Here is a 16,939-nt window from a genome sequence, read left to right on the forward strand (position 1 = left end):
TGACCTTGACGTTTCATTTGACCTTGAACTCATTTTTTTAAAATTAGCATTCAACAACATTTGTTGATACACACTGATGTAAGCAATTCAACTGCATCACTATTTAAGATATTCTGAAATTTCATTCACAAATTCAAATTTTCATGTTGCATTACTGATATACCCAAGGCATTCATGTCTTGTGGACATATTTCTAGTTGAAACTCATGTGATTACAGTGTACTTTCCAATATACACATGTAATTTTAAACAAGAGGCCCATGGGCCAGATCGCTCACCTGAGCACTGTGGATAGGAAAAAGCAGAAATTGGTTTAATATTGAAAAGTTTAAATCCAAAAGAAGTCCCATGACCAATCATGGCTTTGCTATTCTTGATAAGATGATTTTACAAGAATTTTCCTCTATATGTCTATGTAAAACTTTGGTCAGCCATGGTGGCCCCGCCCTACCACCGAGGGTCATGATTTGAGCAAATTTGAATCTACACCACCTGAGGATACTTCCATATAAATATGATCAATATTGGCCCTGTTATTCTTGAGAAGAAGAGTTTTAAATAATTTTCCTATATATGTCTATGTAAAACTTTGGTCGGCCATGGTGGCCCCGCCCTACCACTGAGAGTCATGATTTGAACAAACTTGAATCTTCACTACCTGAGGATGCTTCCATATAAATATGATCAATTATGGCTTTGTTATTCTTGAGAAGATTTTTAAAGAATTTTTCTATAATATTTCTATGTAAAATTTTGGTCGGCCATTGTGGCTCGGACCTACCACCGAGGGTCATGATTTGAGCAAATTTGAATCTACACCACCTGAGGATACTTCCATATAAATATGATCAATATTGGCCCTGTTATTCTTGAGAAGAAGAGTTTTAAATAATTTTCCTATATATGTCTATGTAAAACTTTGGTCGGCCATGGTGGCCCCGCCCTACCACTGAGAGTCATGATTTGAACAAACTTGAATCTTCACTACCTGAGGATGCTTCCATATAAATATGATCAATTATGGCTTTGTTATTCGTGAGAAGAAGAGTGTTAAAGAATTTTCCTGTATATTTCTATGTAAAACTTTGGTTGGCCATTGTGGCCCCGCCCTATCACGGGGGTCACGATTTGAACAAATTTGAATCTACATCACCTGAGGATGCTTCCATATAAATATGATCAATTATGGCTTTGTTATTCTTGAGTAGAAGAGTTTTAAAAATTTTCCTATATATTTCTATGTAAAACTTTGGTAGACCATCTTGGCCCGCCCAACCCCCGGGGGTCATGATTTGAACAAACTTGAACCTACACTACCTAAAGATGCTTCCATATAGATATGATCAATTATGACTTTGTTATTCTTGAGAAGAAGAGTTTGAAAGAATTTTCCTGTATATTTCTGTGTAAAACTTTGGTCGGCCATCGTCGCCCCGCCCTACCCCTAGGATTCATGATTTGTTCAACCTTGAATCTACACTACCTAAGGATGCTTCCATATAAATATGATCAATTATGGCTTTGTTATTCTTGAGAAGAAGAGTTTTAAAGAATTTTCCTGTATATTTCTATGTAAAACTTTGGTAGGCCATTGTGGCTCCGCCCTATCCCGGGGGTCACGATTTGAACAAATTTGAATCTACATCACCTGAGGATGCTTCCATATAAATATGATCAATTATGGCTCTGTTATTCTTGAGTAGAAGAGTTTTAAAGAATTTTCCTACATATTCTATGTAAAACTTTGGTAGGCCATCTTGGCCCGCCCTTCCCCCGGGGATCATGATTTGAACAAACTTGAACCTACACTACCTTATAAGATGCATCCATATAAATATGATCAATTATGGCTTTGTTATTCTTGAGAAGAAGAGTTTGAAAGAATTTTCCTGTATATTTCTATGTAAAACTTTGGTCGGCCATCGTGGCCCCGACCAACCCCCGGGGGTCATGATTTGTTCAACCTTGAATCTACACTACCTGAGGATGTTTCCATATAAATATGATCAATTATGGCTTTGTTATTTTTGAGGTGAAGAGTTTTAAAGAATTTTCCTGTATAATTCTATGTAAAACTTTGGTTGGCCATCGTGGCCCCGCCCTACCCCGGGGGGTCATGATTTGTTCAAACTTGAATCTACTCTACCTAAGGATGTTTCCCAATAAGTTTCATGTTTCCTGGCACAGTGGTTCTTGAGAAGAAGATTTTTTAAACATACCACCTAATTTTCATTATTTCCCAATTATCGCCCCTTGAATAAGTGCGTAGCCCTTTATTTGAACAAACTTGAATCCCCTTCATCCAAGGATGCTTTGTGGCAAGTTCGGTTGAAATTGGCCAAGTGGTTCTTCAGAAGAAGTCGAAAATGTGAAAAGTTTACAGACAGATGGACAGCTAGATAGACAGACAGACGGACAGACGGACGCCGGACAAAATGTGATCAGAAAAGCTCACTTGAACCTTCGGCTCTGGTGAGCTAAAAAGTCAACGAATAAAAATTTATATGGAGTACAAACTGTAACTTATTTAAATTCTTCAACTAAAAGAAATTTATTTTACCAGTTATAACATGATGAAGTATCGCTATTTACTTCTAGGTGTAAAACAAAATATTATGCTAGACTTTACCAAGGCAAAAATAGTACCCTTGTTTCCTGCTAACAGGCTGGAAAAAATAGGGTAGTTGTGTAAGAAAATTATTTTATTTCTTTACTTTATTTTTTCCAATGATTTTTGTTTGGATATACACTAATACAAAACCAAATTAAACATATCAAATTCAATATTTTTATCTTTTAAAATGAAATTCCATGTTGATGCACAACTCAAGTGGAATTTATGAATGAAAGTCCATGTTTAAAGCATAGGATATGGAGATAACGAACAGTATTCAATCTCAAAGTCCATAAAACAATACAAAATAAGAGCAGAGCAAACACGGACCCCCGAAACATCAGAGGTGGGATCAGGTGCCATGGAGGAGTGAGCATCCCCTGCCGACCGGTCACACCCGCCGTGTGCTCCTTGTCATGATCAGGAAATAATGGGAGAAATCTGTCGTCAATTCAGTGCATAAACATTGGACTAACAATTGGTATGAAAAACGTCAGTCAGCATTTGACTCAATGAAAAACTGTATTTGCTGACAAGGTCATTGTATCGACCATAGAACTTACGAAATGATGACTTTAAACGAGACTGCTGATATTCTTGTTTCGTCAACTTGCTTGTCAATAATTTATCTCATTTCAGAAGCTGTTCATACGTAGAAAATGCTCTTGCGTATCGAATCTGAGATATATATATTCTCCGTATGCAGGTGATGAAGGTATATTGCTGCATAAGTTAGGGAAGTTGACGATAGAAAAGTTAAAGTCATTACGTTTATCATATAGCTTGGTTGTTAGATTACCATTAGTGTCTTTTTCAAGTAAAATATCCAAGTATGAAACAGAAATGTCGGACTCTGTGGTATCTTTTATCTCAAGCTCACCAGGATATATCGTATCGACGTAGGAATGGAAATTACCATTATTAATTGAAAATACGTCGTCGATATATCTTAATGTCGAGTTGAAGGCCACAGCAATTGATTTCTTCTTTTCACGCAAAAGATTTTGCATAAATTCTGCTTCATATGAATATAAAAATAAGTCTGCTAATAACAGAGCGCAATTTGTACCCATGGGAATTCCAATAGACTGTTGGAATACCTGGTCTCTAAAAAACACATAGATGTTGTCAATCAGAAACTCAATCATCTTCTTGATGTAAACTTCAGAGTACTTATGTGTGACACGTATTTCAAGAAAAACAACTAATAAAAAAAAATAAACAGCTAAATATTTTTTTTCCAATCCCCACAAAAAAACTTTAACTTTGGGGTCGGATGCAAAAAAGGGTATATCGGGTAGCAGGGAACAAGACAGACTTTTATTTTTTGGCCTTATAGACAAACACACATTAACAACTATATGTTTTAATATAATTTTAATCGTATTCTGCATCTTTATGATTGAATGTGTCAACTATTTCAGAACTAATTTGGCCGACCTCTTTCCAGTAACCTCTACCATGATCATTAGTTATGACAGAATATCAATCACTCGATTTGTTAAGAGAAAAGTGGATAAATAAAATCTTTTTCAAGCACATGATCCGCTCAACCAAAAGTAGATTAATAAAAATTTTTGCAAAGGAGTAAAAGGTCATTGCCAAAGTAGCATATTTTTAGAAAGAAAGGACAAGATAGGGTAACAGCCGAATCTGGCCCCTTATTTGATGTAAAAATCAGAACACTAGTAAATTGTGATAGCTTGTAGTTAAGAAGTTAAAATGATGCTTACTTTAAAACAAGCACCAATTTTGATTCAAAGCTTACATGGAAGCCACTAGAGGGTGCAGAAATAGGGCATATTCCAGAATTTCCTCAATTCTGGTGGAATTTTATCATATTTGGGATACATTTTTCTTCAGAAAACATAGAGGACAAGCTTGCCTATCTGAGATTTTTACACAAAAACTGCATCTGATATTAGTGTATAAAATATATAAATTTGGTAGATAGGCAAGCGTGTGATCTAAAGTTTTCTGAAAGAAAATGTGCTGTAAAATTGATGAAAATTTGCATAAAATGAGAAATGTCGAAAATTGACCTATTACCTGATCCCTATATATTCTAAATCTTAAAACCAATACTCATTTAGTGGCAGGGGTGACAACAGGTTTTTATGGATAAACTGTTGGATCATTCTGAAAGACATCCAAAATCAGGGGCCAAATACTGGTCTCACCCTATCTTGTCCTTTATGGATAAGATTTTTTTTGGTTCAAGGATTAAAAAAAATTAGCCATGGGTTTTATGCTTCACAACTATCTGATTCATCCGTAGAATCGGAAATTAAAACATGGCTTTGAGAAGATGGAAGAGACATAAATGTGCTGCTGAGGGACCTTCCGTCAGATGGAAAACCTCTTGTGTGTGATCTAGCATTGTCCTCGTTTGCTAGATTAGCTATGAACATCACATCTGGTGGTTCATACCCTTCATTCTGATATGTCAGCACGGTTGCTCTCAGACTATGGGGTGCGTACCTATTTATGACACCAGCATCCTTGCATATTTGAGGAAGAATTGTTCCAAACGTTCGCTTTGCTATTGGTTTTGCCGTAAACCATTCTTCGTCTACATCCATCCAAACATATTTTCTGTACTTATTGAAGAGCCGAATTGCACTTTTGTCTGTTTTCTGGATCATAAGTTTAAGTAGTTTGACTGGACATATACCACCGTCTGAGCCCATAGCATACAGCCTCCTTTTCAGATGACCCTGGGAAACCCCGTGATTGTCTCCTAATGTCTCAGGTTTAATTACTGCATATTCACCAATCCCATCGGTTTTAAATTCAAAACTATCCATTTTCAGCTGATGAAAGAATTCCATGTAATTGGTCACATAATGAATGGTCAGAAAATACCATACTGCCTGTCGTAAGATGACGGCTGACTCCGGTGCTTGTTGCAGGTATGTAGATATTTTCTTTAGGTCATCAGGATCTATCAGCGGTGGCTGTTTGGTTGATTTTGCTAACCAAAGGCATTTCCTTTCCTTGAATAGCCCTTCCAGTATCCCATTAGAGGCACGAAACTCTTCTCCTTTAACAATGTCGATTTGTCTTTTCAGATCAAAAAGATGACGGTTAATGGCGGACCGGATGCTTCTTAAAGTGTTTTTTTGATAGATGGTCTCATCCGCGTTGTTGGATTTCGGCCTGGCCTCACAGTAAAATCGAGATAGGAGATTGCATAGTGTAGAGGGATCTACATTTTCCATATCCAACTCTTTCCCAAAACATTCTTTGTTCCAATCTGAAAACAGAAAGTAGATTGAAGACAATACAGTTCAACTAAGTCAAACTTGCTTATATTTTAATAATAATAATACTTAGATGCTTGGATATGATTATACACAGGTTTTTTTTTTGCTCTGAGCAAACATCAAGTGGTACTTAAGAAAAAGATTTTTATACACTCCACGCTATGTTAATCTTTTCCAGACTATCTCCCATTGTTGGATCTTCATTTTAATAATTTGAGCTCCCCTTCACCCATGGATGCTTCGACCAAATTTGGTTAAATTATGCCGAGTGATTCATGAGAAGTTGAAAATGTGAAAACTTTTCACACAAATGAACAGACAGCTAGACAGACGTACGGACGACGGACAACCGACTTTCAGCTCAGGTGAGCTAAAAAACTAGAAAAGTTTTGAATAGCAGGGAAAGCAATTCACATAATATGTAATATGAACAATAGAGATGTATGAAATACAATAAATGAGAAATTATTACCCTTAGTAAAAACATGTACATTTTTAAAATCCTTTTACTTAATGATAATTTGCATTACACCTATTGAATAATTTCATCCAAAAATATTTTTCAAATAAATATGAATTAAAGTTTAGGTTTTATCAAATGTCAAAATGTCTTAAAATTTAGGTATAAAGTTAAAAATTTAAAGTAAAAAATAAATCATCAATTTACAGATAGAAAGTATCACTTGAAAAAAAATATTTAAAAATATTTATCAAGAAAAAAAAATTAAATAAAAAATTAAATAAAAAAATGCACATTAAAAAAAAACACCTGCTAAATTCTTTACTTTTAGTGAATACAATCACTGCAGAAATCATATACATGTATATTAGCAATGAAGGGAAAGTTGGACACGAATAATCTCTGAAAGGCTGTTTTTGAAAGCATGGCATGTATAAAGACAAGACCTCTATAAAATTCTCCATTTGCCATGTTATTTCGGTTTCAAACTTAACATTCGGACAAAACAAGAGCCATCGAAGTCCAGCTTGCCCTTTATTGATAAACATATATTGTCTCTGCAAAGATGGTGTTCAAAAAAAGTACAAATATTACTAAATTTATATTAAAAAAATATGATACTTTCTACCTGTTAACCAATGATATATCTATAAAAACATATATTGTTTCAGCGAAGATGGTGTTCACTAAAAGTACAAATATAACTAAATTTATAGTCAAAAAATATATGATACTTTCAACCTGTTACATGTAATCAATGATACACCTATAAAAAATTAACTTTATAAAGCACAGTTATGTAGCTATTGTTAAAATATTTTTGGACAAGTTGACCTTTGGCAAAACGTTAAAAGTCATTTTTGTAGAAAGCTGTGACATCGCAGGAAAGTAGAAATGTTATAGGGGTTTATATTTACTCCACCTTTTAGTTGTATTGTGGGTATCGCTGCTGATACATTTTGTTCCCCGATTTAGTGGAAATTAATCTCATTCACTTATAATGGCATCAAATCAACGAAGACATCGAAATTGGAGGACCACTTTGAATTTAATAGTTAAATGTAATTGTTACATTGGCTCCTAGTCTGTGGTTTTGTTTAAAAAAAAAACCAGTAGCCGTGCGTGCAGGAAAAGCTTTAATACTTGTTAAGTACATCAATCCAATTTTCAGTTGTCCGAGGCTAGCAGGGTATCGTTTGTGTAAAACCCTGAAATTTATTTAAAATAATAAAAACCAATATCAAGAAAACAACCATTTCCTCTTCTTTGATTTCATATTGTTTCCCTGATTAAGTGAAGTCAGAATATCTGAGTGCTTTCCGATCCTGATAAGTAGCACACGCGGGTCAGACCGGTCGGCAGGGGATGCTCACTCCCCCATGGCACCTGATCCCACCTCTGATATTTTGGAGGTCTGTGCTTGCTCTGCTCCTATTTTGTATTGTTTTATGGACTTTGATATTGAATACTGTTCGTTATCTCCATATCCTTCATTTCTTAAGTCTAAGGCTCAGATGGGTGTGAAAGGTTTACTCCTCCTGGACAAACTAATTTCTGGAGAACTAAAAGGCACAATTCACTTACGGCTGTTAGAAATCTCACTGAATACCTTATCGAAAAACAAGAGGCATATTAATTGGCCACGACGCTCATCTCAGTAACTATGGCCTTGCTGTTCTTCACAAGATTTTACTGATGTAAAACATTATTATGAGTCAAATTGTGCCCACACCCTGCCCCAGCGGGGCAATGGCTTTAACAATTTAGAATCTTCACTATCCAAGACAGATTCCACATGAGTTTGAAATTTTCTGACCTAGGGCTTCATTGGGAAGATCCACCGCCTGGAGGTAAGCAATGCAATAAAGCATGGCAATTGAGCTTGCAGACAATACCTGATTAGTATTACCGTTTTATCATAGTAATTTTCTGTCGATGCACGCATCATTGTTTTAATATAATTTAAATGAGTAAATAATCTATTTATTTTAATTGAAAATAGAAATGAAATAAATTTTGACATTGTACCACGTCCATGTGATATAGTAACACGTACCGTGGTAGAGTTAAAGAACGTTTACTGATATACGGAAGTTCTAATGTCTTTCCGTGCTTCACTAACCAAAAAGTCAAATACGGGTGTGGATAAAAAAAAATCACATTTATATATTTTACTGAAAGTGCAAGCGCTAAAATATATTTGTGCCAATGCATTCCCACTTGCTAAAATATGTATGCGCCAAATCTTCTCGTTTTACAGTAATCAAAGTTTTGCCTATGCATTTCAATGTTAAACTTTGATTCTCTATTGTAGCCCCATCCTACTCGGCATTTTATTTTAACAATTCAAACTCCTCTTCACCCAAAGGTATTTTGATAGAACTTTAAATTTTCCCTGTGGTTCTTGAAAAGAAGTTGAAAAGATGAACAGTTTATTAAAGGACAAGCAGCAGGGGCCTGTTTTACAAAAGAACTAACGACTACGGCAATATCTGAAAGTTGATTGTAAAATTTTGCAAAAGGAACGATTCTATTTTAAATTGCTGGTATGAACGAATCTTTTTACATTAATTTTAAAAAATTTAAAATCGTTTTTAATCTAATGTTAATTTGAGATTTTTTTTGCAGAATTCAATTTTGTTCTTAGTCATTATTTCTTATGAAAAACACGTCAAAAGTGACCAGAAAAAGCTCACAGGAGCTGTACAATGTACAAAACTTTTATTTCCACAGTCATTAACAACTCACATCATAAGAAATGTGTATAACAGTTAACTATTATAATGTATTTAAAAACTTAACATTTTAATGATTTATTTTTTTGTTGTTGGTAATAATCAAGATCTGTTAGTAGAAAAAACAAAATAATTGTTAAACTTGATTGTGAGTTCCTCATTATAAATCGCAAATGGATCAGGTAGAATACTAGGGACAATCATTTATTATCTGAGGAGGTATGGACACATAATTGACCAAGGCTGGATATCCAACTTTTGTTATTAAACACATTGTCCTGTTTTCACCCCCTCTTCATCTAAAGTCTGCTCTTTGCTGTTGCATTGGTTCGACTCCTCCCTATTTTCCTGTTTTCACTTCCCCTCTATATTTGAAGCCCCTTCTTTAACCTTGCTTATTAAACACATTGTCCTGTTTTCGCCCCCTCTTTATCTGAAGTCTGCTCTTTGCTGTTGCTTTGGTTCGACTCCTCCCTATTTTCACTTTCCTTCTACATCTGAAGCCCCTTCTTTGCCTTTGCTGTGGTTGGACTCCTCCCTATTTTCCTGTGTTACCTCCCTCTTCATCTGAAGCCACTTCCTTGCTGCTGCTAAGGTTGGATTCCTCCCTATGCCCGCACATAATAAGGTCCTCTTCAGTACCACCTTCGTTCACATGTTCGAGAGCTGCCAGCCGGAGAGACTGCCTTGTGTAGCGTTTACAATCGGCAAATTTGCAAAGTTTAGGTAGGAAACTCATGATTCCCTTTTGGTTCAAAGGATTATTGGAATACCAGTAATCCAGAGAAGGGTCAGTGAGGGACTCTCTCACACACTTGTTAAAAAAACTTGTAGCTTTGGATACGGTTTTTGAAAGGAAGAACTTCAGCATCTTTACAGGGCAAATTGTGGATTGCGTTTCATACATTCGTATGTCGGTTCTCACTTGAGATTTTTCAAGCTTGTTTTGTTGGGTCTTTGGCTTTATTTCGTGAGAGAGACAGGCGTAGGTTTTTCCTTCCTCGTCAGTTTTGAACTGAAATGAGTCTATTTTAAGTTGACTATGAAACTCAAATCCATGAGATACAAAATGAACGGCTATAATGTACCACACTGCCCACCGTAGATTAAATGGTGAGGAATACGCAGTCTCTAGAAAAGCTGAGATTTTTTGTAGATCCTGTTCTGAGATTTTTTCCTTTTTAGTTGTGTGATGAGACAACCCCTCTGCTTTTCGTTCTTTCAACATACCTATCATGCATTTGTTTGCAGTTTTGAACGACTTGTCATTGACAATATCAATATCCCTTCCAAGATCTGAGAGTCGACGATTGATTGCAGCACGTATGCCTTTGAGGGTATCTTTATGGTATTCTTCATTAGATGTCTTACAGGGTCTTGCTTCGCAGTAGAACTTTTTTGAGTTTGTCGACTAATTCTTCCGTGCCTATAGTTGAAAGGTCAATATCCTGGTTAAAAGTTTCCAAATGCCATTCTACAAAAAATAAGTTATGATATTTACTGTAATTGTTTTCTTGCTTTAGTTCTGTATATTACTCTTTCATTTTTACAATTTTACCACAATACCCGAACAGGTAAAATCTAAAATAATTTTTGTTAGAAGCATAAATTGTTCAATCTGCTAAATGCAAACTGTTTAATATCTTAACACCTCCCACTTCACCCATCCAAATTCTTTCTGTGTAATATCATAGCACCCCATCTTGTGCTTACTACCATTTAATATCTGAACACCTCATCTAGTGCTAACCATGTAATATCTTAACACCTCATCTAGTGCTAACCATATAATATCTGAACACCCCATGTAGTGCTTATCATGTAATATCTTAACACCCCATCTAGTGCTAACCATGTAATATCTTAACACCCCATCTAGTGCTAACCATGTCATATCTTAACACCCCATCTAGTTCTTACTATGTCATATCTTAACACCCCATCTAGTGCTAACCATGTAATATCTTAACACCCCATCTAGTGCTAACCATGTAATATCTTAACACCCCATCTAGTTCTTACCTTGTCATATCTTAACACCTCATCTAGTGCTAACCATGTAATATCTTAACACCCCATCTAGTGTTTACTGTCTGATCACCCAGCCAAATGTTTACTTTTATGTATTGTAACACCTGCCCTGTTCACTTTGTCAATTGCTCACAATTTAATAATATGTTAAGTTCTTCATATCCCATCAGGTGCTTACCTTTTAATATCTTTACACCCCATTTGGTGTGTTTTCTGGTGTTATGAGACTGGGTCGATTCCTCATATTTTTTAACCTGCTCCTCGGTTACATTGTGAAATCTAGACTTTGTACTTGGCATTTCAGGTGCAGGTGATCTAGGGCTCTCTGGCTGCTGTAAATCCATTACAGATAGCGACTGGTCTCCGGATGTTGTAACGTCCGTGGCAATCATGTGAGCAAGGATATTTAAAGATTCTTCTTCAGAGAGAGGTTCTTAATCAGGATCAGACGGCTCCTGTTGATCTGAAGAGGGGGTGTCAATTAAAACCATGATCCATGTATGTATATTCAGATATTAATGCACACAATTATTGTTATCAATATCATGTGCTTCTTCGCGATTTTAACATGTTGAGGAGGACCTAAAACAAGATGCCTGAAAATTCCAGAGCTTGGATCAGGTGACCATAAGGAGTAGGCGACCCCTGTTGATGTCAAAGTTTGCAGTGAGTCTTCTGTATTAGTCAGGTTGATGAACATCCCATTTCTTATGTTTTCATGTGATCTCAACTTATACTTGCATTTAAAGTAGGTACAAAATGTTTTTCTTTCTGTAAGAGTTGAGATTCTTTCTTCCAAACAAGAAATATTCAAAGATCTGAATACTCTGATTAATTTTCTTTATTTTGCACTGAACACTTAAGATATCGTTTGGTAGAGCGGATTTTGGAGAAATCACACAAGGTTTAGATGTGCTAATTTTTTTTCACAATATTGATGGAACACTTTTAAAGTTTTTGTCATCAGAACAGCTGAGATAATTTAACAATACATTCTCTGAAGGTGAAAATATTTGTTCCGTATGCAACGTAGACCATTAGCAGTATATGTCAAGTAATGGAATTTATGATCGGTCCATTATTTTGGCTACGAAAATGGGAGTGGGTATTGACAAAAATAACTATACCTTGTTCGGTACAAACCCTTTGTCGGTAATAATCTCGTCACCTTCCTCCACAAGATCAAGGGGACCAGATAATTTTATTATTTCGACGTTTGCCTTAAACTCTTGTATAAGGAGGATACAAAAGTGAGAGCTACAAGAGAAACAATTTTTGCAAGCACTTTACATGTGCGGGAACTCTTTTACATTGAATAACATTTTGAGTCAGGTGCTAAGGACGATTGACGTTCAGTTATTATCTTTACTTTTAGGATAAAAAAAGTTAAATGTTCCTTACGAGGCAGTATATTCACGCTTTCTAAAATGTTGTCCGTTTGATATATTTTGTTTTAGAAAAACGAGAGTTGAGAACTGTTTGATAAATTATCTCAGTATAAGAAAATAAAGTTAACTCAATATAAGTTACAAGACATCAACATTTTGGAAACAATCTACACAACTTTTATCCCTAAAAAAATTGCATGGAAGATGCATCTAGGGAAAAGATACTTGACAAAAATAAGATCCTGTAAAACATGTAGCTAATGTCTTTTATTTAAATATCAGAAGATATAGGGTTATCTAGCTTCAGGAGAACTTAGATAACTACCACTTCAGTCTAAAATTTCTTTTTAGTGCAATTTTATTGGAATCACCAGAAAATAATCCAAGTTTTGGGACATAAACTTTATTTAGCATTTAAATTGTAAATTTTGACCGAACCAGTTTCGTTTTATTTGTAGGAACAAGACCGTGTGACATGTAAACCAAAAAAAAAAAAGCAGCTATAAAAATTAAAACATTTTGTAATGACTTTAAATTAAATTGATTTAAAGACAATGGAGTCATAACAAAATGTTTTGATTTTTAAAGCGTTTTTTTTTTGTTTTCATTTCGATCTTTGTGAACTCAAATTTAATTTCTTTTCTCAATTTCCAATTTAGGGTACATAGGTAAAAATACATTGATGTTTTTAGAATAAGAATTCAAATCCTGAAATCTATCACAAGGTTCAATATACGTGTATTTAAAGTTGACCCCGCTATAAACATCATAAGATTCAAATACCTATACAAAAAGCTCGACAATGCTGCCTGCCATATTACGTTTTATTTGAAAGGATTAAAGTGATGAACATAAACTTTGAACAGTATTTATTCCACATTATGAGCGTGGATATGTATCAAGTTTAGATCACGTTTGCAACATATGTCAAATATATCATCTCTTATTTCAGACGTTTAAAAACAATGTACTAGTACAGAGTCACGGCATATATAACTACTTTAAAAATTTAAAATAAAAGGATATTGATTAAACTTAAGCATTTATAATCAAATGTGAAACAAAAACTACTTGTGTGCTGAAAAATGATGCTTAGATGTACAAGTTGTTTTTTAATATTTCTACTATTTCGAGATTTAAATGGGTTTGTTACAAAGGTCTCTAGAATGCGGAAGGAAAAAATGATTGCAGATATGATGGGATTTATTGAGGAATTTGAACAGAAAATGGCTGAATTGGAATTGCAGAACAGTATACTTGATCAGAAAATTAAAAAACGCTCCATGGAAAATAAGTTGATGAAGAGGATAGTTACTGACTTATCCAAATCAAATTCCAAACAGAGAAAAGAAACAAGTAAAATGATGTATATGGTAGGTGAAATACAGAAGTCAATGAAGAATTGTGATGTTCAAAAAAAAAGATCAGACCTAGCCAGGAATCAGAATGCAAGTTTCCGGAGAAACTGGTATCATAAAACCCCAACAATCAAATACACAAATTTTGACCAATCAAAAGAACTTAATTTCTCTGTAACCCGGAGGACCAGTCCGCGAATGCGCAGAAGTGCACAAAGCCTACTTATGAGAGGTATTTTAAGCTACCTTACTTCTTATTAAGGTTAAAAGTTCAAGAGAAAAAAAATTCTTCATGAATGACCTTTCTCTTATAAGACATATTTTCTAAGTAAGAAACTGAAGACAAGCAAATGGATATAAGAAGCTGAAGGAAATATTTTGAATTCTGTGTAAATGTAGTTAATATTCAAATCTTTTGGATAAAAAGAATATTCTCTGAATAAATTATCTTCGTTTCTTGACATATTTATATATATAATCTCGATATTGATAATGACTTCAAGGCAAGCATCGATGCTTTGTCGCAATATTTTTATATATCGTGTAGTGAAGTATTAAATATTAAATTGAAGTTTGTTTGTAATTTGCAGTTTGGGTATTACAAAATTACTTGGGTTTTAAATAAGAATTTATATGATGAATTTCACAAAATGAGATTAACGTTAACTTTAAAGTAAGATGCTATTTTGGCCATTGATTTTGGTTTCAAATTTTGTTTGTAAGCTTCGGAAAACGTTCCTTTAAAAGACAATATTTTTTTCAGGAAATCAAATCTCAAAAGATCGAGTGGCTTTCTTTGCTTACATGTCAAAATCGAGCTCTAATCTTCGCCAGAATCAGATTATCGTTTTTGATTACGCAGTTAAAAATATCGGGAACAATTACAACCCACATACAGGTACCTTCTCTGCTCCATCAAATGGTGTATATGTATTTACCTGGAAAATATACGTCAATGGAGGTACCTTTATCTATACAGAATTGACTGTCAACTCCCATCACGTGACTGGGCTGTTTGTTTCAGCAGAAAGCGATGGCAATAGAGTATCATCAACAGATGTCGCTGTGCTACAGTTGAAGGAAGGGGATGAAATACACATATGTTCATCACCAGGTGTCAATGTCAGTGCAAAAATACACAGTGCGCGCCGACATCGATCCACTATCAGCGGTTGGAAATTATTTTGAAAAAATAAATCAAAATGATATACTACATATGTTTTATGGTTCTGTTTTTTTAGCATAGACAAGATATGGGTTTTAAGATCGACAAAAGGAAGATATGCAACTCTTCACTGCAGTTAATCTGTCAACTATTGTTATTTATTAGCAACCATAATTTTTTATTTTACGTTTTGGCACTTTATTAAATAAATATGTGCAAGGAGATTAGCTTTACTTTCTTCGTTGAAGTACGAAAAATACAGATAAGCAAGCTTATAATAAACTGCAAGGAATGATTCTGTTTTGTTATAAACATCAAACTCCTTAATACCGTTTTGTGTATTATACAGGGTGTCCGAAATTGTACACTACCCTCCATCTTATTGTGCCTGTTTAGGTGAAAATTGACCCAGTGGTTCTTGAGAAGTTGAAAAATGTGAAAAGTTTACAGACAGACGGACGCACAACGGGCGATGAGAAATGATCACTTGAGCTTTCAGCTCAACTAGTTAGCTTACAGATATCAAAAGAGTAAGTTTATAATTTGATAAAGATAAGTAGCGTTTAGAAATTTTAAAATATATACATATATAAATCAAAGGAGTGAAAAATACAAAAAAGTGTAATGTTGTATTGTGAGATTTATATAACGTGCAATTTTAGATTATGTACAATAGTATATCGTTTAAGTGACTATATATTTACATCAATGATTTTGGATCAGGTTTCTTAATGGCCTGAATAAATAAAATGCTATCATGTAGTTTTAAGTTGTCATGAATTATTAAAAAAAAAGTAATTATGGATTACGAATAAAAAAAAATTAAAAAAGGATATACGGCATTTTCAACCTCGATACTTTTCCCCAAACATGTCAATGAATAACGCAAATTTTAATTCAAGGTCAAAATGCATGGAAAGCGGTAGAGTATTAGGAATTCGTCGGCTTGTTCTTAATTTGTAAAATGAGTATGTTACATTGCTAATTTAAAAAAAAAAAACAACTTATTTGAAACTATATTTAATTCCACAAGTCCACAAGTCATTGAACTACTTTGACAAACAAATTTGAAATAATAATTTCTATATTTATAGCACAATCAAATCGGTTTCTTATTCGGAACTGGTCAAATATGTGCATTTCTCAAAATATATAACTCAATTATCAGACGTTGACGAAATAATATGATTGTATTGTGTCTTCAGTATAATTAGATTTACTAATAAATTAAACAAATTTCTCTAAAAATATTGTTGATATATAAAATCAAGTTTTTTTGGTTATTTTGTGAGCTTTAAAATATACAAAAGGGTAAGACAAAATTTGTTGTGCTAGGTATGAAAAAGCCTTGGGTAAAATATCTTGAAAGTTGTTAAATTATTATTTTAAAAATTCAGTATAAATTATTTTTTAATTCCTGATCAGTTTTTAAAGGTTGATATGCTTCTTATTAGTAATGGTCGGTAATATGATAACATAAGTTGGGTGTGTGTGGAGGGCCCTTGAATATATTTAAAATTTGAACTCCTACGAAAATGCAACATTATCACAAAGTCAATATTTCTGCTCCGTTAATTATGACAAATATACAACATTACCCACGTGCTTACATTGTACTTTCACATAAACACATGCACTTTTTTCAAAGTCAACGAATAACAAGAGGCCCAAGGGCCTCGAATCGCTCTTCTGATAAATTTTACAATCTATCACTTCTATTTGAAGCCTCTAACTCTAAGTATCCTAAGACCCAAGTTGCATCAACTGACAAAGTTTGATGATTTTTAGGCAATAAGGACTGAAGATACTTTAAAAAAAGCTATTTAAAAAAACCATAAATAGGTCTGAGTCTGAGGACTCAAGATGCATTAATAAACAGAGATTGAAGATTCTAAGCCAATAAGTACTTGGATTTTCGGAGA

The sequence above is a fragment of the Saccostrea cucullata genome, unplaced genomic scaffold (assembly GCF_032062105.1).
Source record: "Saccostrea cucullata isolate Sc308-1 unplaced genomic scaffold, CSIRO_AGI_Scuc_v1 ctg928, whole genome shotgun sequence".
Lineage (NCBI taxonomy): Eukaryota > Metazoa > Mollusca > Bivalvia > Ostreida > Ostreidae > Saccostrea > Saccostrea cuccullata.